The sequence below is a fragment of the Nicotiana tabacum genome, chromosome 7 (genome assembly GCF_000715075.1).
Source record: "Nicotiana tabacum cultivar K326 chromosome 7, ASM71507v2, whole genome shotgun sequence".
NCBI classification, from domain to species: Eukaryota; Viridiplantae; Streptophyta; class Magnoliopsida; order Solanales; family Solanaceae; genus Nicotiana; species Nicotiana tabacum.
The window spans coordinates 28,226,009-28,249,791 of record NC_134086.1 but is presented as its reverse complement, the minus strand read 5'-3'; positions in this window follow the sequence as shown (position 1 = coordinate 28,249,791).

The following is a 23,783-nucleotide window of genomic DNA, read 5'->3' as shown; positions in this document are numbered from 1 at the left end:
AAACAATTATGATGATAAACGTTTTTCGTTAAAAATAAAATAAAATTTTAAATAAATTAAATTATTTTCATTTTAGAAATAAGTCATTATTTTTATAACCACCTAAAAAATACAGCCACATATACCGTAAATTAGTCATTAGTTGACTATTAAGAAGAGTCAATGGTGTTACGGTAAATGCTTGAACCACTTCCTATATTTCCCTTTACAAGAGCCCTAATTTTCAAAGAAAGTGGTATCACAACTCAAAAAGGATTTCTGACAATGTAATGGAGTAATTGTGCATCATGTCAATAGCCTTTTCTTTGTTTCATCACATATTCTGTAAAAGGAATAGTGTAAAAGTTAAGATTTGGGATGAGGTAGGGGAGGGATTGCATCTCAATCTATCATAGAGGTCATGCATGCTGAATTTCTGGCTATGTTTATCGTTATTGACAGTAGAAACACTTGCATCGGCGGTAAAAAATAATCTATTTTTGTTGTTTTGTAATATTTTTGCCATGGCTTGAAATCAAAAACCGAACCGATTAAACTGAATCGAACGTGAATAAACCGAACCGAACCGAACCGAACCGAAGTTATTATGGTTCAGTTTTGGTTAATAAAATCACAAACCGAAAATCAAATTAACCGAACCAAAATTCTACAAAACCGAACCGAACCGACCGATGCCCACCCCTATTTAAACTTGGGTATAAATCCTACCTATAGGTTTATTATGTTGATTGAATCATGTGAATGCTACTACTTGTTTAGGGATCCTACCTATAGGATTTGCTAATTGTTTTGTTCTGTATTTTACTCGCATACTAGAAATCATGTTTATAGATCCATTGCATTAGAAATCCTGTCCATAGGATCCGTGAACATTTTATAACTCGCATGCATTAGTGACCATGTCTATAGGGTTCTATCTGTTTGAATAATAACCTTCCTGGCAAGTTGCTTAAAATTCTGCCCACGTATGATTAATAGATGCCATGCCTAGAGGGAATAAAAAATCAGTTTCACCATGCCTATATGACTCTGTTAACCATTTCTGAGTTTGACCAATTTTGGGTTATCACTTAGGTAAAAACTGTAGGGATTGTTAAAGATTCTGGGCCTAAAAACTGTGATATCTTATTGCCTGAAAATGCCCAGATTCAAGGCTTCATAAAATAAGTAGGCAAACCAGTAGGTTTCGATGCTCGCCTTAATAAACTGCTTCTTTATATTCTGTTATGCTCATCTAGATACCCTGCCTATAGGATACTAAATTAACAATGTGTGTTAACTTAATTGCGTGCATTTGTTGTCTACTTGTGGAGGTCAATGTGATCCCCTATTTGTTCTTTACATGAAGTCCTAGCTGAATTTTTGTTTGATGCCTAGCTTTTCTCATTTTAAGCAACATAAGTCAGTCTAGAACCACCCTAAATAGAAGTCCGAAATACCTCCGGGATCATAAGTAAGGGACGGGTAGTGTACGCATAGGGTACGGTTTAGAATCAATTAGTGCGCTTAAGTAACAACTTGAAGATAGTAAATGGGTAGTAAAGGAAATGATAGCCCATGCGCTAATGCTATGAGTAAAATCCCGATTTGAGGGAGTTGCAAAGCATTACATGGAATGATCCTATAGGCTAAAAAAACTTAGGACCACCCCCTATACTTCTGTGTAAAAAAAATAAGTTGAATACTGTATCTGTCCAAATTGTTTTCTTCCCTTTTAAGACTAATTCTTTTAATTTAAGTTCGGTCAGGACCCACCATCATGGACCTCGAGAGGTGCCTAATACCTTTCCCTCAAAGTAATTTAGAGCCCTTACCCGATCTCTGGTGATGTAGATAGGTTATCTGAGTTAATTGTTTTAGGTGCCCTAACGCACCTTAATCTGTTAGGTGACGACTCTTTCAAATCCAATTCCCTACCCTCACAGAAAGGAGTTGTCCCATAAAATATCGAAACTCGATTACACGATAAAAAGGGGTACGACAAATATAGATGTATTATTATGCAAAATATTCTTTGATAGTGGTGACTTTTGATGTAATTGTGCTTAAAGAAGAAGGGAGTTAATGTATATTGATGTGAAGGTGGAGTTATGGTTTGACATAAGTGTAGGGGTTCTACTGTTAAAGTGTATGTATTAAAGTTCTTAGGGAGATGTAGTCACTCTTATATCTAAATGTATCTTACCCAACCCGTAACCTACATTGCAACCAGTTTAAAGTCCTACTTGATCCTTTACTGAATAAACTCAATTATTAGAGTAGAACAATACGAGCAAGCCTATGATTTATCTTTTGTGGCATATGAATGTTGTATTTTAGAGTGAGTGAATTCTTTCTAGTCACGACCATAAATCCCTCCGAAGGAGTCGTGATGGCACATAGTCTTTAAACTAGGTAAGCCTAACATTAACTAAAATAACATTGATATTTACCAACTTTACATTAAATAACTCTGAATAATTACAATTCCCCAAAATCGGTGGTACAAGTCATAAGTCTTTCTAGGAGTAGTTATACAAAAAAAATACGAGACTATTCCAGAACAAGAAGGAACCAATGAAAGTAAATACAATGGAGGTGACCCTGAGGCCTGCGAACGCAACAGGAGGTTTACTTTGAGTCTCTACCGCGATAATCCACACAGCTACAACCGATCAATACCTAGATCTGTACACAAAAATGTACAGAAGTGTAGTATGAGCACACCATGGCGGTGCCCAGTAAGTATCAAGACTAACCTCGGTAGGGTAGGGACGAGGACCAGTCAAGACACCTACTGGTCAAACAATTTGAACAGGATATGATAATAGAATATCAAGAATAAGATAACAAAGTAATATCAATAGTAGGGAGAAATCAAACTACAAACAGTAGAAACAATAAAGGAAAAACAAGAATGGAACGAAAGATAACCAAGAAAATCAACTCTAACATAGTTGGGACACATACAAGCAAAATATACTCAAATAAGGAAAACAATGTCAACTCAATCAATCATACCATTTCTGATGCACAATTTCGACCATTTCAGAACTCGATGTCTCCTATCATAATCTCAATTTCCAAAACCTTTAGCATACCCGGCATCTTTTGCCTACATATTACTATCTCACTTGCACAATAACATCCTCATGTTATTCAGTACATAGGGTCCATAACCAATACAATTAAGATGTTCAAGGAGTATCATTTACATAACATAAAGTAGAGTACAACTTCTAAACCAATTAGGAAATTAGTAAGAAATGAAGTTATTTATAGAATTTATTTAAATAAAGAAAGTTCCCTTTTCAATTAAAGTACAACATCGAATGAATTGTTACCTTTAACATGGGATTTAATAAATAAAAACTTAGTAGAAATTCCTTTTTAAGTAAAATACAACCTATATATATATATATATATATATATATATATATATATATATATATATATATATATATATATATATATATATATATATATATATATATATATATATATATATATATATATATATATATATATATATATATATATATATATATATATATATATATATATATATATATATATATATATATATATATATATATATATATATATACAAAAGTCATACAAAGCAGCGTAGTATAAATTCTTTTATTTTTTATCATGATATTACTAATAACTCAAGGGGACAAGAGAAGAATGTTTCAATGTAGTAAATTTACTTTGAAAATTAATTCACCAGAGTAATAGTTTTAGGATAAGAATTCAAGGAACAATGGCAAGTCAATAACTCAATGCCAATAACCCAATCTTCACGACTAAATGAAATCCGAAATACAAATTAGCAAGTCTTAAATAAGCGAACTAGGGTCTTCTAAGTATTCAGCTATAACCAAATTCTAAATAAAATGTAAAACGATCGGATAGCTTGTACAGTCAAAGAGGAATACATAAGCATATATATATATATATATATATATATATATATATATATATATATATATATATATATATATATATATATATATATATTGATGAGGTGCGCATCCCGATCCCACCAATCCTCCCTTATTCCTCCTCAAAAATTAATAAAGTAAATAGTATATAATTGTTGGGCCGTGCAACCCGATCCCACCGATCCTCCCTTATACCTCCTTAACAATTACAATAAGAGTAAATAGTATTTATATCACCATATCAGTAACAACATGATCATTCACCCTTATTACTCCTTGTTGCGGCGTGCAACCCGATCCCACTTGTCCACCCTTATTACTCCTCAATATATATCACCCTTATTCCTCCTGTTGCGGCGCCGAACCCGATCCCACCTATCCACCCTTATTACTCCTTGTTGCGGCGTGCACCCAATCCCACCAGACAACTTCAATTCTCCCTTATTCCTCCTCAACATATCAACAACCAAACATAATTTAAAATCAACAACAACGACAACAACTCAACAACCCAAACACAAGGTTTTCTACCACCAAGGGTATGAGTACACGGCAATAAGAGAGTCACGAAAAACCAAGAAGCACAACAACCTTTACAAACAAAAAGACATATAAGGCATGTGATAACTACACCGGCAACCACAATAATTTGGACATATAGCATATATGCACGGAGTCATAGAGGGGTTCACAATTAAGAGATAACGAAACAATAAGGGGAACAATCACTTCAATTAAGGCAAATAAGGGCCAAGTAACAAGTAAGAGTTAGAGGAAAGCTGACAACATCATATGGAGCATATAGAGGTAAAACAACCAATTAGGAAACCCAATCATATCGGAAAACTTCTCACTTATTGAACATAAGGACCTAATAACCCTAAAGGCGAATTTCCCACAAATAAGTTCGAGCACACACTTGTCACCTTGCATGCACAGACTACAATTAGCATAGAAGACTCAAATCCTAAGGGGAAGTCCCCCACACAAGGTTAGGCAAGACACTTACCTCAATCTGGCTAATTCAATACTCAATTTAGCTTTTACTTTACCAATTCATCAATGCTCATCTCAATCTAGCCAGAAACGACATGAATACATCAAACAATGCAAAAGGAAACAATTTTAATTAACAAAACTATGATCCTTATGCAATTTGTAAAAAAGTCAACTCCCTGGGTCCGCACCTCGAAACCTGACAAAATTTACAAAAATCAAATACCCATTCCGATACGAGTTTACCCATACAAAAATTATCCAATTCTGATACCATTTGGTCCTTCAAATCATCCTTTTATTATTTTAAAAGATTTCACAATTTTCCCAAATTTTCCCTTAGATTTTCATGAATTTGATGTTAAATCTATGATATAATCACAAAATATAGTTAGAAATTGATTATAGACACTTACCCAGTGATTTGGTATGAAAATCTTCTCTCAAAATCGCCCACTCTCGGACCTAGGGTTCAAAATATGATAAAATGAAGCAAAAACCCGAGTTACATAGCTGAAAACAAGCGGCAGATGTCGCATTTGGGATCCTCGCAAAAGCGAAGAAAGCCTTCGCAATTGCAAACAAGGGAGGGCTGGAAAAAGTCGCATTTGCGACAAAAAGTTTGCAATTGTGAATGGGGCATCGTAATTGCGATGGTAATGTTCGCAATTGCGACCATCCCAGAAGCAGCCCCCCCCCCGACACAAAAATGAGCATAACTTCCTCATACGATGTCCAAATTCGATGATTCTTTTTGCTATGGCTCCGTAATTACGATATGGATCTAATAGTTCAATAGAAACTGAATTTGGAGCTGATTTGCTTAATATGATATCCTTTATTCCCAAAGAAACGACGTTGAAACATCAAATAAGAGCACAATACAACCCGAAACACACCTGTGGCCCCCGGGACCCCGTCCAATCACACAACTTAGTTCCATAACATAACATGGACCTGCTCAAAACCTCAAATCACTTCAAATAACGCTAAAATCATGAATCTCACTCCAATTCAAGCTTAATAAACTTTAAATTTTCAAACTTCCACTCTCGATGTTTAAACCTATCAAATCACGTGTGATTGACCTAAAGTTTGCATACAAGTCATATTCGACATTACGGACCTACTTCAACTTCCAAAATCAGAATCCGACCCCTATATCAAAATGTCCACTTCCGGTCAAACTTCTCAAAACCCTTCAAATTTCCAACTTTAGCCAAATGACTCCAAAATGACCCACGGACCTCTTAATTCACTTACAATCGCGCTCCCAACACCAGAATCACCATACGGAGCTAATCCCAGACTCGAAATCCCAAACGGACATCGATAACAGTGAAATGAACTTCAACATAAACTAATAAAATTCTTCCAAAAATGATAACTTCCACAATAAGTGTCAAAACGTTCCCGGGTCTTCCAAAATCCGATCCGGACATACGCCCAAGTCCAAAATTATCATAAAAACCTGTTGGAACCTTCGAATCCCGATTCCGAGGTCGTTAACTAAAAAGTCAAATTCTAGTAAAACTCTCACTGGTTAGCCTTCCAAAAATGGATTCCTTCTTCCAATTCGACTCTGTTTTATCCAGAAACAGAATCCAACCATGCACGCAAGTCGATGCACATAATATGAAGATGCTCGTGACCTCAAACTGTTGAACCAAACAAAATTGCTCAAAACGACCAGTCGGGTCGTTATAAAAGTTCCTAGTTGTTCTTAAATTTTATTGTGTGTGGAACTACTCTCTTTTGTTGTGTGATGGCACTTGATTCATGAAGGAAATATAATGTCTTTGACCTCTATGTTAGAGTAAGTGAGTGGGTTGTGAATAATGCATGGTACTTGTGAGTCAAATCTTGAGATGAAGATGTTACACTATTGTGCTTAGTCTATTTTAAATATTCTTGTTGTAATGAATTTGGAGAGTTGCTTAGTAAGGTTGTGTCCATATAAAGTGTGGTTTGATTGCTCGAGGATGAGAAATGGTTTAAGTGTGGGTTGTTTATGGTAGGCTATAATCTTATGTTTTAGTCGATTATTACATTCTAATGTACTGTACTTTAGTTGAGTTTGAGCTTTAATCGCTAGTGTTTTGCACTAATGGTGTGTTTTATGCCTTGTAGTAGTGATTTCGAGCTATGTAAATGTTACGGAATGAACTCAAGTAAGTCTGAGTAAAAGCCCAAGGAAGTAAGTTGGGATCATGTTCGGGGATCAACCGATGATAGTGCAACGTAACGAAGAATCGAGCAGGCATATTGCGCATTGTCTAGTAAAATACACATAACCTTTCGTTCAGAACTCCATTTGGGTTACACAATATATTGTTGGAAAGCTACTTCAAAGGCTACAACTTTCATGCTTTACGTTTTTTCAAATTCACAACAAAACAGGGTGAAAAGTGACGGCAAGTGCGCGACCGCGCACTGACCCCGCATATGGGGTAAAAAGTGTGAAACTTGTGCGGCCAAGTGCGTGGGCACCCTTCCAGGAAAATGGATACATGGAAAATGGTATTTTGAGGACTTTTGACATAATTTAGACCTAAGGAAGCTAAGGAAAAGAGAGAGAAGCAAGAGCACAAGGATTTCACCATTCATCCTTACTTAAGTTTGGATGTTTTATGTTTTCCTTTGACTTAAACTTAATTGTGATGAATTTCTCCATATCCATGGAGTAATTCATCTTTTGGGTTTGATGGATTTGGTATATTGATATTTGTTTGTGGATAATTAACTTTAGTTTTTATGTATTGATTGGATGTTTTAATCATTGCTTCTATATTTACTAGTTTATGTAATCGAGAGAGGCATAACTTGTGATATTCTTGCTTTATATTTTGTTGGTTGAAGTCGTTAATTATTCTTAGTAATCGAAAGAGGCTAGTTGAATTGTTGATTGAACGTAGTTAAGAGAATAATAGAGAGAGGTTCTCCTAAAGACCAATCCACTACGAATTCTTGCATATCTTCACATGCTTAAAATTGGTATATCTTGTGAGGTTGAGACATAATCGAGAGAGGAGTTTCTACTAAGCAATTGAACTAATAACCAGGTGAATTCGAGAGACTCACTTGAGCATTAGAAGTGAATTATCTAGATTTAAATCCCAAACATTTTTCTTGCACCTATCCTATCAATCCTATTTTCTCCCAATTGATATCTTCCTTTGCCTACTACTGGCGTTGTTTGTCATTAGTCAATAGTTTAGACTCTTAGTTAATTTTAGTTTTAAATCATATAATTCTCAATTGTTGATCATCTTGAATAGAAATCTAGCTACAAACTACGATAATAACTATTCCAATCCCTGTGGATACGATATTATAGTTTACTATATTCGACTACCGAGCATAATTAGTGTGTGTTTCAAGCTCGTCAAATTTTGGTGTCATTGACAGGGATTGGCAATCAATAGTGCTTGAAATAGTTTGTAGTGCTAATTCAGGAATTTTTCTGTTTATTTTAATTTTTATTTTTACACTTGGTGTTCTTAGACTGTGTGCATGCTACAAATTAGATTGGTGCATGACTCGATCTTCTGGTAAGGAATTACAACCATACGAACCAGAAATCAAAAAACATCTGCGACAGTTGAGGAAGGAAAGAAATCTTCCCGAGAATACAAAAACGGTTGGGCATTCCTCAACCAAAGAAAAGATGGCGGGAGATGATGATAATATTGATTTGGCTGCAAGAGAAGCAGCCCAACTCAGAGAGAAAACTATAAGAGATGTTGAAGAAGCAGTACTTAGAGATGAACAAATTGCTTATGAGGAGAAGAGGGCTCGAAAAATGGTTCAGAATCAGCCCTTGGGTGCAGACCAGTTCGGAAACGTAGTTTCCGGAAAAGGGAAACCACTTGGTGACTATGCTAGACCGGTATACAACCAAGGTTTATCAAGTCTGATACCACCTCCAGTTGAATCCAATAATTTCAAGCTGAAGAAAGGGTTGCTTCAAACCCTCCAAAACAAATGTGTCTTCAGAGGAAATATGGACGAAAATCCAAACAATTATCTAATGGACTTCGAGGAGATCATGAACACCTTTCAATACAATGGTGTGTCACAAGATGCAGTGTACTTAAGGGCATTCCCTTTCACTCTAAAAGATGATGCAAAGCATTAGCTTCGAAGCTTGCCCCAGGAATCAATTAGAACATGGGAGGAGCTGACCTCAAAGTTTCTTGCTAAATTTTTCTCCTCAACTAAAACGGGCAAGTTTAGAAGAGAAATCCATTACTTCGGCCAGAATGAGACTGAGACTGTGTTTGAAGCATGGGAGAGGTTTAAAAAGATTGTGCGAAAGTGTCAACACAGCAGAATTGAACTCTGGATGCAACTCTAGGACTTTTGGGATGGTTTGACACCGATATCATCGAGAATATTGAGTAATGCAGCTGGAGGTCCGTTGATGAAAAAGACTCCAGAGGAGATAGTCACTATTCTTGATGAATTATCTGAAGATGCAAATCAGTGGCCCTCGGAGAATGCTGAAATAAGAAGATCAACTGACGTTCACCAGGTTGATGCTAACATATATGTGCAGCTACAGCTTGATGCCATGGCAAAAGAAATAAAGAAGCTAACCTTAGCTTCAATACATAATGAACCTCAAGCAGCATGTGACATATGTGGTAGAGGACACCCTACTCATTAGTGTCAAGCTTCAATGGAGGAATTTAATGCTATGGGTAACTACAATTTTAATTCAATGGGTCAGAAGCACCCCGATTTTTCATGGAGTTCATCTTGGGGTACAAAAAATTCATGGCAACGAAATAAGTTCAGATTCCAAGGAGCTCCTGGTTTTATGAATTAGCAAAGGGCGCTGTTAATACCCAATTTTTCCTCAAACTATTTTTTAAATTTGCATATATGCCTTCAAAATCACTTTTTATAATAATTGATATTTTTCCATAATTTTCCATATTATTATCAATTTATTTTCTAATTTATTCAGTACTTTATATCCAATAATTATTCATAAATTACATTACAAGTAATTTCAAAGTATTTCTTAGCTCAATATATCATTTTTTATCCTATTAATATTTAATTATTTCACAAATTAGCCAATTTGGCATTGTTTGGCTATAATTACAATAAATTTGCAATTATAGCCTAATTGTACACTTTATGCTATTTTAATTCAGTAATCGATCCCTTTGTATTTTAAATATTAGTTAATTACTTAATTTCACCTATTTAGCTTTAATTTCACTTTTATCTAATTATTAGCTGTTTTTATTAATTATTTATCTAATTTTAATTGGGTATTTAACAATTAGCCACTCCTTATTTAAATTCTAGCCTAAATCCAACCACACCCCTAACCCAATTAAATAACCCACCAGACCCAAGCCAAGCCCAAACCCAAACCATACCCGACCCAATCCCTAGTCCAGTCTGGATCGTTAATCAAATCTAATCAACGGTCCAGATTTCCCCATACCATATTAAACCCTAATGACGACCCCCATCTCTCATTTCCCCCCTCTCATTCTCTCTCAACCGGTCTCTCTGTCTCTCTCTCTCTATATCTGGTTCTCTCTAGAACCTTCTCCTATCCCCTCCTCTTCGATGGACCTTGTCCACCTTCTTCGGTCACCTCCCTCGCCGGAAACCATGGCCTCTCATCATCTCCTGGCCCCTACTTCACCCCACGCCGATTTGACACTACCCTAAGGTCTTTAGGTGAACCTGGAGCGGTTCAACTCCTACCCATGGTCCTTCATGCCATTTTTCGGCCACCCCAGATTGTTCGAGTAAGATCTATAACTTTTCCGATTAAAACTGGTAACCCTTTAAGGTTTTCTCATTTTCTTTGGGTTGTCTGAAACCCTAACTCTTAAGGTTTTCCGATTTCTTTTAGATTTGTGTTAGATCTGTGTATATTATGAGCTTTTATTGTTTTCCTCAAAGGTTTTTCCGATTTTTCTAAAGTAACTCTTCATCTACGAACTAGGGTTCTTAAACACCTTTTCAAAAACGCTTCTTTCTTCTGATTTTTTGTATTAATCTGCGAGTCTCTATGGTTAAAGCGTTTGTTTAGCTTTTCTCCTCTATTCGAGTTATTCTGTTGAAAACCCTAATTTCGTCTCTTAAATTTCATAGATCTGTATAGATCTGAGAAGGATCGAACTTATTTTTTTACTTGTTTTCATGGAAAATCTCTTGATTTTCGAATGGCTTGTCATCTTCCTAAACTAGGGTTTCTGAAAAAACTTTTTTCGAAACGCTTTCTGGTTTTAAGTGCTTAATCCCCTGCGTCTATGTGTTTTGACTGATTTTGTTGAGTTCTTCCTTGACCCTAACTAGCATATGTCAAAACCCTAATTTTTAGGGTCCTTCATTTATTTTCTGTGTATTAGCATGACTTACTGATTCTCATGTTTCTTTTGAGTTCTTGTGATTTCTTGTGACTGACTTGCCTTGATATGCTTCTACTGAGTTTTTCAGCCTAGACTTACACCAATTCTATGTGTTCGTGTTTGTCTTGACTGTTCGCATCAAGACTCGCATCTTTCTCACTGATTCAGTATCGTTTGATCTTCATGTTTTGCTGGAGTTGTGTGCCAATTCTTGACTACCCATGTCTTGCTCTATTTATATGTTAAACATGCTGACTCTTTTACATGACTTTCTCTTTGATTGATTCTGAATTGCTTATTACTTGGTGTGATTTGAATATTTTCCTTTGGACCCCCCACTCCTACCTTTCTACTTAATTTGATTAGTTGCTTGCCTTAATTAATACTCCCTTGCCTTGTCTGTATTGCTACTTAATTCTTATTGATTGTTTCCTTAGTTTAAAAACTTTCAGAACCTAGCCTTAATTACCTATTCTATACTGGTACTATTTTGAAATCTTTCCTTATTTGTTATACTCCATCCATGTATGATTTCTTTCCTTACTTGTCACCTACTCTTTACCATTTACATTGACTCCCTCAATCAAAGGGAGATTCGAACCGATTTTTTATACTAAGTTCTATAATTACTGAAGAATTGATCTTGCCTATTTTAACCAGTTTTCAAACTACTATATAAATGACTCTCTTCTAAAGTCTTAAAACACGAACAATAGTTGAGAATACACACACACTCAAACTCTTTCTTCTTTCTCTATTACTTGTGCTAACTGCTTGTCTAGCCGGCTGAAAGCCAATGCTAGACTGTGAAACTCTACTTGCTTTACTTTCTGCACTTTACTTCCTTAACTGGTATGTTCCTTGTTCAATTCATAAACTCAACTCTATGTGCTCCTTGTCTGTTAATCCATGTCTCTTTCTGCACTAATTTAATGACTTATGTGTTTAATTGCCCTTTTTGTTTACTGCGTTATTCAGTATGCTTAAGTTTTGCCCTCTCTTGTTCAACTGTGTAATTCAGCATGTCTACTGTTTTCTTACATTTTTTTTTCTACTACTATTCTGCCCTAACCCCTACCCCCAACACATTGTAAGCATGTGTTTGTGACACCCAGTCACTATGTGATCCTGAACCCTTCCCCCTATACCTAATGAGTAACTCTGTTAAGCTCCTAGCATAAACACTTTGTGATAAACTATTGCTGTCACTATTTAAGTTCTGTAGTACTTCTCTGGTATTAAATTGTGCGCAAATATGCTTTCACATATGAACTGCTTGTCCCAATTCCTCTTTTCCCTGTTTGTGTTTGAACTATGTATGTTGGTTTGGTCTTGAGTTGCTGATTGCCCTGTTTCTTTTCTTCTCCAAGCTGGTTTTTTTCACTAAGGCAAACTCTTCTATTGCTTTTTCCAACACTTATTTCAAACTAATCATTGTCAAAATTGTCTCCAACTAAACTCTTTTAAACTTATGTCAAGAACTTTCACCTTACTCTTTGACACTAGCTTCAGCCCCTTTTGTGTGAGCCTTACCTTAGGACCCTTGAGCTCCCTCTGAACTTGGACACATAAAAGCTGCCCTTTCCACACTGCACTTACTTTGTTTTGGCTACAAAATCTGGGTGTGAGCACTGCCCGGGATCCCTTGAGATCCTTAGAGAACTCTGACACACCCAGATATGAGAAAGGCTATGGAACAATCTTGGTACTTGAAGTGATTTATTACATAACTCAGGGAGGAAGTCCTAATCAGGCTCCTTATAGTGTAACTTCTTATTTTTCATTTCTACTTATGTAATTTATTTCAATGTTGGTCTGTAATAAGCTGTTATAAACAAGTATTGGGTTGGCTAGTAAAAAGGGATGGGGTAAATATGCATGCTATAGTTGTTAAGGGTAGAAAACATGTTATTAGGTTTATATTCCTAATTGCGCAATAGAAACCATGCTTAGAATTCATACATGCATTAGAAATCATGCTCGTAGGTCCCCATGTTTATTGTTTCAGCATGTGCATCCTTACAAAATCATGTATTAAAATCTGCTAATAACTAGCACTTTACCATTATGTTATGCGCTGCTGTGTACACTTAGAGATCCTGCCTTAGGATAAAAACAACGCTAATAAATAGGTCATTTCCATATCTTCTGCATATTCTGAAAGTACGTGATACTTATGCATTTAGAAAAAATCCTGCTCAGGTCCTGTATATACATCACTCTGCATTTTTGTGCATTAGATATCATTCTTTTAGAACTGCATTCACATCCGCTTAGGCATCTCTAGTTTAATTATTATTAAAATAGATTAACCCAGCTGGTAATAATTCCATAATTTTGAACATTTAGAACAACATGTTTAGTAATACAATTCAAATAGTCTTCTCTAAGTAACCCTGATAACTGGAACACTGTTTTACACCTAGGCAAGCCTTAGGTGCTAACTTTGTCAAAACTGGAAACATGCTTCTTTATGTATGCTGCTTAATTATCAACTGTTAAAATCAGCAGGCAAGCCCGATTCAGACTTTTTTTCTGAGTCATGCAATAAATCTGGTTATGTTGTTGTCACTTAGATACCATGCATAGGATTTGAATGAGAACCTTATCTGTTTATCAGTCATGTTGTCTATGTGCATTACTTGTGGAGGTATATCTGAGCCTTCTATCTATTTCCTGTGTTTTTCCTCTAAATGCAGTCCCATGTGTTCTTATTTGTCGGCTAGTATTTTACCTTTAAACATGAGGGTCTGCCTAGAACCCCCCTCCTTTTATAGGATAGGAGTCCTGAATTCCTCCAGGACTGATAGGAAGGACGGGTAACAACATGCAATAGGGGTCGAGACCAACCTTCGCTTTAACTACCTTCACGGGGCGGGAAAGGGTAGATATGGACATGATGATCGGTGCGTTAATACCACGTGTTGCCCCTCTTTGAGGAGTGTCATATCGGGTATTGCATTGATGTGATTCATATTACAAACAAACCTAGGACACCCCACTCTTTACATTCATAAACATGCTTAGATTGTAATTCTTTTCAAAATTTCGCTAATTGTTTTTCAAAAACTTGTGTATTTAAACTTAAATCCCCTAATATTTGAGCCATACTTGTTTGTTTACTAGTTGTACAAATTCATAAAAAACTGTTTGGCCGGAACCACACTAGTGGATCCTGAGGAGTGCCTAACACCTTCCTTTTAGGATAATTTCAAGCCCTTACCCTATCTCTGGTTACCAAACGTAGTTATAAATGAACCATATAGGTGCCCTAACACACCTTAAATTGTTAGGTGGCGACTCTTCAAAAATGCAAACCCTTTTTCCTAAAAGGAAAGAGTTGTCCCAACCAAAATGTCATAAACCCGATTTCGCAAAGGAAAAAGAGGGCGCGACAGGCGCAATTTTAGTCTCAACAACCAATTTAGTCTGGGTTAGAAGATCTAATGAAATCCTTTATTGTCAAGACTGATGAAAGATTAGATGCTCATGGGGTAGCTATCAAAGAACTTGGGACAGGTTTGCGTAACTTGGAGAGACAAGTGGGACAAATTGCAACTGTATTATCTAAGAGGATCCAAGGTACTCTTCTTGCTGATACTGGAAGAATCCAAAAAGAAACAATAAATACTGTGACATTAAGATGGACAAGTGTTGAAGGATATTACTCCATTTCACAAAGAAGTTACGCCTAAAAGAAAGTGAGAAAGAGCTGAAAATTGAAGATGATAAGAAGACTAAAGAGAATAAAGGTAGGAAGGGCGTAGAGAAAAAGAAGAAAGAGGAAACTTCAATAAGTGAGGAATCTGATGATGGAAGCAAGCACATGCCTGCTCTACCTTTTCCCCAAAAGCTCTATAGAGAAAAGCTGGACAAACAGTTCAAGAGATTTTTAGACATGCCAAGACAGGTTAATGTAAACCTGCCATTCATTGATGCTCTCTCACAAATGCGAGCTTATGCAAAGTTCTTAAAGGAGATCCTTACAAAGAAGAGGAATGATAGAAGATATCTCAGTGGTCAAGCTCACAGAGCATTGCAGCGCGAACTTACAAAATAAACTCCCAATAAAGTGTAGAGATCCAGGGAGTTTTACTATACCTTGCTCTTTAGGCACTCTAAATTTTGATAAGTCTTTATGTGATTCTGGTGCCTCAACTAATCTAATGTCATTGTCTATTTACAGGAAACTGGAGAAGGAGATTGGAGAGAAAAGGTCGGTGTCAATGTCTTTGCAGCTGGCAGACCAAACAACTATAACACCCGAGGGGATAGTAGAAGATGTTTTGGTGCGGGTGGATAAGCTCGTATTTCTTGTAGATTTCATAGTGGTGAATATGGAGGAGAACAAGGAGGTCCCCTCATCCTATGAAGACCATTTTTAGCAACGGGTAGAGCTATACTAGATATACATGATAGAAAACTCACGCTTAAAGTGGGTGAGGAGATTGTGACTTTTGAGATGAACGTAGTAACTGGAGTGAAAAAGGATAATCCAACTGCGAGTGTTGAGTGGAAGGTGAAAAGTGTGAAAGAGAAGGCTGATGTTAGTGGAAAAGAGAAGTGTGGGGTGTACCCCAAGAAGACTTAGAAAAAGCTATCTGCGTGGATGTGTGCACTAAGTCGGGCGCATGGAAAGGAGTCCGACTTTGATTCAGACCCCGACTAAAGATTCAAGGAAGTTTCCTCTACCTTATACTTTTTAATTGTGTGTCATGAGGACATGCCACAACTTAAAGTGTGGTGTGGGGGGTCATTGTATGTTGTATGTATATTAGTCTTAGTTTTTACTTTAGTTAGCTTGATTGTTTTTTGCTTTTGTTAGTTTGAGTAATAGAAAAAATTGAAATATAAAATAAAATTTCTAAATTTTTCGATTTTCCCCTACAACGGATATCATTCGACAGGTTTCTTGAGGGATTTAAGTCGAAAGACAAAAAAATTTCTTTTGTAGGTAGTGTAAAAATTCCTCCATGATTTTTCTTTGTGCCGCGATTCTTTTCCAAGGGTTTTATTTGAACCGGTTGTAGTTAAATTTTATATTGTATTAGTAGGAAACCTTGTGCTATGATTTGAATTGAAGTAATAACTCTTGACTTCGTTATGCCTTGAGAATAGTAAGTGCTTTAGTTATGACGCTTATGCTCAGTTTTTTACTCTTGTATAAGTACCTTAATTTATATAATCTTAATTTTGCTTAATTACTTTAACTAGAGTGTCTTGATGAGGCCAATCTTTAATGAGTCATGTGCCATGTGTGTGTGGGATTTTTGTGTTATTCTGTGCATTGTATTTGATATCTAGAACTTGCCCTGTGTGTTTGCAAAGAGAAATAGTAGTTTTCTTCAGTCTTGGAAGTGATATAGGTATTTCTTTGTTGAACCAGTTATATGATGTTACCCACCTAATTGTTATGTATCTCAGTTAACCCATTTGAGTCTGTAATCTTGTTTCTTTGGCAACTACATTACAAGCCTTACCCATTTGTTTGAATTGACCATCTATTTGAACCTTGTACCTCCCAAGAGCACTTGAAATCATTATGAACTTTGTAAAAGTTGAAGTGTGGGGTGGTTGGTTTGGCTTTTGAGTGGATCTAATGAAATAAGAAAAAAGGTGCATTGTTTTGAAAACGTAAGAGCCACTTGAGCTGAATAAGAAAAGAAAAATAATATAGTTGTATTATTGTGCAAAATATTCTCTGATAGTGGTGACTCTCGATGTAATTGTACTTAAAGAAGAAGGGAGTTAATGCATATTGATGTGAAGGTGGAGTTATGATTTGACATAAGTGTGAGATTTCAACTGTTAAAGTATATGTATTAAAGTGCTTAGGGAGATGTAGTCACTCTTATATCTAAATGTATCCTACCCATCCCGTAGCCTACATTACAACCAGTTTAAAGACCTACTTGATCCTTGGCTGAATGAACTCAATTAGTAGAGCAGTACACTACGGGCAAGCCTATGGTTCATCTTTTGTGGCATATAAATGTTGTTTCTGAGAGTGAGTGAATTCTTTCTATTTGAAGTTCCTAATTGTTCTTAAATTTTATTGTGTGTGGAACTACTCTCTTTTGTTGTGTGAGGGCACTTAATTCATGAAGGAAAGGTAATGTCGTTGTCCTCTATGTTAGAGTAAGTGAGCAGGTTGTGGATAATGCATGGTACTTGTGAGTCAAATCATGAGGTGAAGAAGTTATACTATTGTGCTTAGTCTATTTTAAATATTCTTGGTGTAATGAATTAAGAGAGTTTCTTTGTAAGGTTGTGTCCATATAAAGTGTGGTTTGATTGCTCGAGGACGAGCAATGGTTTAAGTGTGGGGTGTTGATGGTAGGCTATAATCTCATATTTTAGTCGATTATTATATTCTAATTTACTGCACTTTAGTTGAGTTTGAGCTTTAATCGCTAGTGTTTTGCACTAATAGTGTGTTCTACGCCTTGTAGGAGTGATTCTGAACTATGTAGATGTTATGAATGAATTCAAGTGATTGAGAATATAGCCTATATATTCTTGATTGGAATGTATAATCGACTAAAACATGAGATTATAGACCCCCTCCCTTCTCTATATATATATAAAGTGAAAAGTTTAGGATTTTGATATTCAAATTTCATGAAAATATTCTGGATTTTAAATTGATAAATATTTAAAATTCATGAATTTTTACTTGCACTTCAAACTTCAAGATTTTTCTTGTAGTTTAAAGCATGGTTGTTCAAACTTTAGCAAAATTCTGAGTCCCTATATTTCGAGTTGCTCTGGATATATTCGAAAGTTTAAAGGTTTTGATACTTTAGTCGAGCTAAGAGTATTATTATCTAAATACGTTTAATTTTGTAATTTAAAAACTAACTTTTGAGTAGTTTTAAAACGGTGGATGAGTTTCAATTAGCGGCCAGGAAATATATATATATACTTTAATTATTTACTTGTATTTTTAGGAAACCTATAATCCCTATAGGTTTAGGAAAAATCATTGTCCTTATAGATTTGGGAAAGGAAAACCTATAGTCCTTGTCAAATTGGGAGACCTTTCTCTTATAGGTTTGTAACGACCCGGCCGGTCGTTTTAACAATTAACGCCCCGATCCTCTATTAACTGCTTTTCCCGTGTTTGTTTCTGCTATTTTAATTCGCCGGGATATTTTATTTCGAGTTTCGGAGTGTTTTGGGACACTTAGTCCCTAAATGAGAGCTTAAGCTTTAGAATTTGGACCGTAGTCAGAACAATGTGAAGACAGTCTCAGAATGGAATTCCGTCGGTTCTGTTAGCTCTGTTGGGTGATTTAGGGCTTAGGGGTTTATTCGAATTGTGTTTTGGAGGTCCGTAGCTTATTTAGGCTTGAAATGTTAAAAGTTAAATTTTTTAAGTTTCCGGTTCGATAGTGAGATTTTGATATTAGGGTCGGAATGGAATTCCGGAAGTTGGAGTAGCTCTATAGTGTTGAATGAGATGTGCTTGCAAAATTTCAGGTCATTCGGATGTGGTTTGATAGACTTTTTGATCGAAATTTGAGAGTTTTTGGAGTTCTTAGGCTTGAATCCGATGTTAAATTGGTGTTTTGATGTTGTTTTGAGCGTTCCGAAGATTGGAACAAGTTTGAATGATGTTTTAGGATAGGTTGGCATGTTTGGTTGAGGTCCCGGGGGCCTCGGATGTGTTTCGGATGCTCAACGGATCAACTTTGGAACTTAGAAAATTGTAGAAAAAGTTGCAGCAGTCAATTCTGATTTCCTTCTTCGAGTTCGCGAGTGGGGTTTCGCATTCGCGAAGAGGAGCTTGGGTTGGTGAAGGGTTAACGCTTTACGTTCGTGAGGCTGTGGGATCTTATACCTACGCATTCGCGAAGGTAGTCCCACCTTAGCATAGGAGGAGGTAGGTTGGTCATCGCGTTCATGACTTGGGCATCACATTCGCGAAACAGGAAAGCTGGACCAAGCGGAGTTGTGATTCGCGAATGCGAGGGTTCTTCTGGGTTCGCGAAGAAGGAAATAGCTGGGTTGATTTTAAAAATCCAAAATCGAGGGTTTAAGTCATAATTCATATTTTGGACTTGGGAGCTCGGGAAATTGCGATTTTGAAGAGATTCATCTGGTCGATTTGGATTTGGGCCATTTCGAGTTGAGTACTCATGGAAAGAACGTGGTTTCAGGTTGATTTTGAGCCGGTTCGAGGTAAGTGACTTGTCTAACCTTGTGTGGGGGAAACCCTCTTAGGATTTGGTATTATTGATATTTGAAATGCCTTGTACGTGAGGTGACGAGTGCGTACTTGTGCTAATTGTAGAAAAATCCATTTTTTCATTAAGTAATTATAATTGTTTTTTCTTTCCTGTTTATACTACTTGAAATTTAAGCCTGTTGTTAGCTTAGAGAACCATGTCTATTCGACTTATTTGTTTTACTTGCTCAAACTGCCTTATTTGGATTATGTGCAGCATGCTAGGCTAGAAATACCTGTTTTACCTTGGTATGGAATTTGAATTGAATTGTCTATCCTTCGTGTTGTTGTTGTGTGTTTACTTTGGGACTACGGGATGGTATCCCGGGAGATCCACCTGCCTATTTACATTTGGGACTACGGATCGGTATTCTGGGAGATCCCCCTGCACTTTTATATTGGAACTACGGGACTGCACCCGGTAGACTCCCCCTATACTGGATATTTACATTTGGGACTACAAATCGGATTTTTGATAGATCCCTGTGCATTATGAGCTGGACTAGGGGACTGCACCCGAGATATCTACTGGATATTTATATTTGGGGACTACAGGACGGTATCCTGGGAGATCCCCGGTTGTTATCTCTGTGTTGAGTTGTACTACTTTCCGTGATTATTTTGTCTCTGTTATAGTTTATGTTGTTCTTTCTACTCTGTGCTATTTCTTACTGTTGCACTTAGTTATATTGTCTCATTCTATAATGTTATACCTTATATTTCATTTAATCTCAGTAGGGCCCTAACTTTACTCGTCACTACCCGACCAAGTTTAGGCTTGGCACTTACTGAGTACCGTTGTGGTGTACTCATGCCCTTTCTGCGCATGTTTTTCATGTGCAGATCTAGGTACTTCCACACAGTCTTATCACACTTGAGGAGAGGCGCTTTCGTAGAGACTTCGAGGTATATATGATGCGTTCGCTGACCGAAGAGTCCCTTTCTATTCTCAGTACTAGTATAGCCCTTCTGTATTTTCCTTGTTGATAGATATTTCTGGAGTTAGAGCTTTTTATGTAAACTCTTAGCTTGTGATTCATGGGGTCCGGATTTTGGGAGTGTTTTGGTTGAGATTCGTGTACTGTTATATGCCAGGCGACATCTTAAACACTATTTCATTTTGTTATCCCAGTTTTTAATTATTTTCTTTTCGCAATTAATTCTTTTCCGCATTTGTTAGGCTTACCTAGTCGTAGAGACTAGGTGCCGTCACGATAGTTCACAGAGGGCAAACTGGGGTCGTGACAAGGCTTGGGACTATTTGGGATCTATATATAGGGGCTGTAGTTGGGGATTCTATAGATTGTATTGTGTTTTTCTTCTCATTCATAGTGAAAAACTCTCTCTGCTTTTTCCCCGAGGATTAGGCTCAGCCGAACCTCGTTAAATCCTTGTTTGGATTTCTCTCCTCTATTTGCTTTGTATGTGATTGTGTGCTAGTTAACCCATGATCTTCCGCAACAATTGGTATCAGAGCAAGGTTCGGGTTTTTACATATAATATAGGGTAAGATGTCTTCATCATCTTCAACAAAGTACGAAGTAGAGAAATTTGACGGGGGGTCTAGTTTTAGTCTATGGAAGATTAGGATGAAATCATCCCTGGTGTTACAAGGGTTATATAAGGCAATTGATAAGGATTTTCTTGAAGAGATGAAAGAGATAGAGAAGGAAGACCTGATGGAGTGGGCTTTGAGTGCGATCTTCATGAGCGTTACAGATAGCGTTCTTCGAGAAATTGCTGAAAAACTTCTGCAGCAATGGCATGTAAGAAGATGGAAGATCTGCATTCTAAGAAATCGCTAACAAACCGCCTCTACCTGAAAAAAGAGTTTATACAATCTCTGTATGAACAAAGGTACACCTGTTAAAACTCACCTTGATGAGTTTAATTCAATTATAATGGACCTGAAGAATATGGATATCAAAATTGAGAGTAAGGATCAGGCCTTAATTGTGTTATGTTCTTTACCACCATCTTATGATACTTTTGCCGATACGTTGCTATATGGGAAAGACAACATTTCACTGGAAGATGTTAGTAATGCACTAAAATCTAAAGAGTTAAAAAAGAGTTATCCAGACAACAGAATTGAGGGCGAGGGTCTTGTGAGTAGACGAAAAACACAACAAAAGGACTTTAATAGGAAAACGTCAATCGCCAAATCAAAGTCTAGAGCAAGGAAGCAAAACTGTTATTAGTGTAAGGAGCAAGGTCACTACAAAAGAGATTGTCCTAAGCTGAACAAGAAAAGAGGGAAGCAAAAAATAGATAATTGGGGAAATATTATTGACACTGCCAATAATTCTGTAACGAACCAACCGATCGTTTTACGCTTTTGCACTTTTCTCGCTAGTTCTAGGGCATGACTAGCCTCGTGTGATGTATTATGACTTATGTAAATTGACGTTTTGGATTTCAGGGCAATCGGAATGAATTTGGAAGAACAGTTCTCCGTTTGAAGCTTAAATTTTGACAAGGTTGAGCAAGTTTTGACTTGTTAGTATATGATCTCGGATTGGAATTTTTATGATTTGGTTAGCTATGTTAGGTGATTTGGGACTTAGGAGCATGATCGGAATGTATTTTGGAGGTCCGGAGTAGATTTAGGCTAGAATTGGCGAAAATTGGAATTTTGGCGATTTTCGGTTGATAGGTGAGATTTTGATATAGGGGTCAGAATGGAATTCCGGAAGTTGGAGTAGGTCCGTTGAGTCATTTGGGATGTGTGTGCAAAATTTCAGGTTATTCAGACGAGGTTTGATAGACTTTTTGATCGAAAGCGGAATTTTGGAAGTTTTTGGAATTCTTAGGCTTGAATCTGATGTTAATATGTTGTTTTGATGTTGTTTTGAGCGTTCAGAAGGTTGGAACAAGTTTGAATGAGGTTATGAGATATGATGTCATTCTTGGTTGAGGTCCCGAGGGCCTCGGGTGAGTTTCGGGTGGTTGAACGGATCATTTCATGTTGGAAAAAGTTACAGAAAAACTAATGTTGGTGTTGTAGGATTTTGGCCTTCGTGTTCGTGAAAGGTTAGGATGTGAGGCTGTAGAGTTGGCCTTCGCGTTCGCGAAGGTCGTCCCGCATTCGCAAAGGGCTGAGGTCAATGGTCATCGCATTCGTGAGGGTTTTGCCGCGTTCCCGTAGAGGAAGTGGAATAGCTGGGACCTCAAGGCATTTGTTCTATGCGTTCGCGTAGTAGGCGTCACGTTCGCAAGGTGAGTCAGTTATGCATCGCATTTGCGAGAGGGTCCTCGCATTCACGTAGAAAAAATTTTGGTCAGTGAAGCTTTGTGCTTCGTGAACGTGAGGGTGTTGCCGCGTTCGCGATGAAGAAAACATCTGGGCAGACAGATTATATTTAGAAATCGAGGGTTTTAAGTCCAATATCACAAAAACCATTAGAGAGCTCGGGAGAAGGTGAAATTTGAGGAGATTTTCAGTGGAGAAATTGGGATAAGTATTCTTCATTCATATTTGTTTTAATTACATGATTTAGTCATGAAATTCATCATTTAATTTGAGAAATTAGAGTGAAAATTGGGGGAAAATAGAAGGAAAGTTTGAAAATTGTTTTGGGGATTTGAATGGGCAATTGAGGTCGGATTTTGATGAATTTGATATGGGTAGACTCGTGAGGGAATAAGGATTCTAGTTTTGTGGTTTTTATCGAATTTCAAGATATGGGCCCGAGGGCCGGGTTTGGGAAATTTCGGGATTTTTGGTGTAAATTAGATATTTTCGAGTGGGCTTTGTTTCCTTAGCATATTTAGATGGTATGAATCTACTTTGGCTAGATTTGGAGCATTCAGAGGCCGAGTCAAGAGGCAAAGGCATCGCGGGCTAGAGTTTGGACCGGATTGAGGTAAGCAATGATTATAAATATTTGTCGTGAGGGTATGAAATCCCGAATTTCACATTATTGTGCTACTCTGAGGTGACGCAAACGCTAGATAACGAGCGTGGGGCCGTGCACCGTTGGGGATTATGACTTAGTCCATCCTGTATGACTATTAAACTACGTATTTGACTGAAAATTGTTTGTTATCATCATGTTTTGGGCTGAATGCCATATTTGGGCCTCGTGCCAATTGTTTTGGACTCTTAGGGGATTTTTACTACTATTCCTCACTGTTTTGACTTCATATTTGTACTCAGTCATGTTGTATTCTACTATTTTATAACTCGGCCATATTTACTCTGTTTTGATATGTTAAATGATATTTTGGTCTGAGCATTATGTTTTA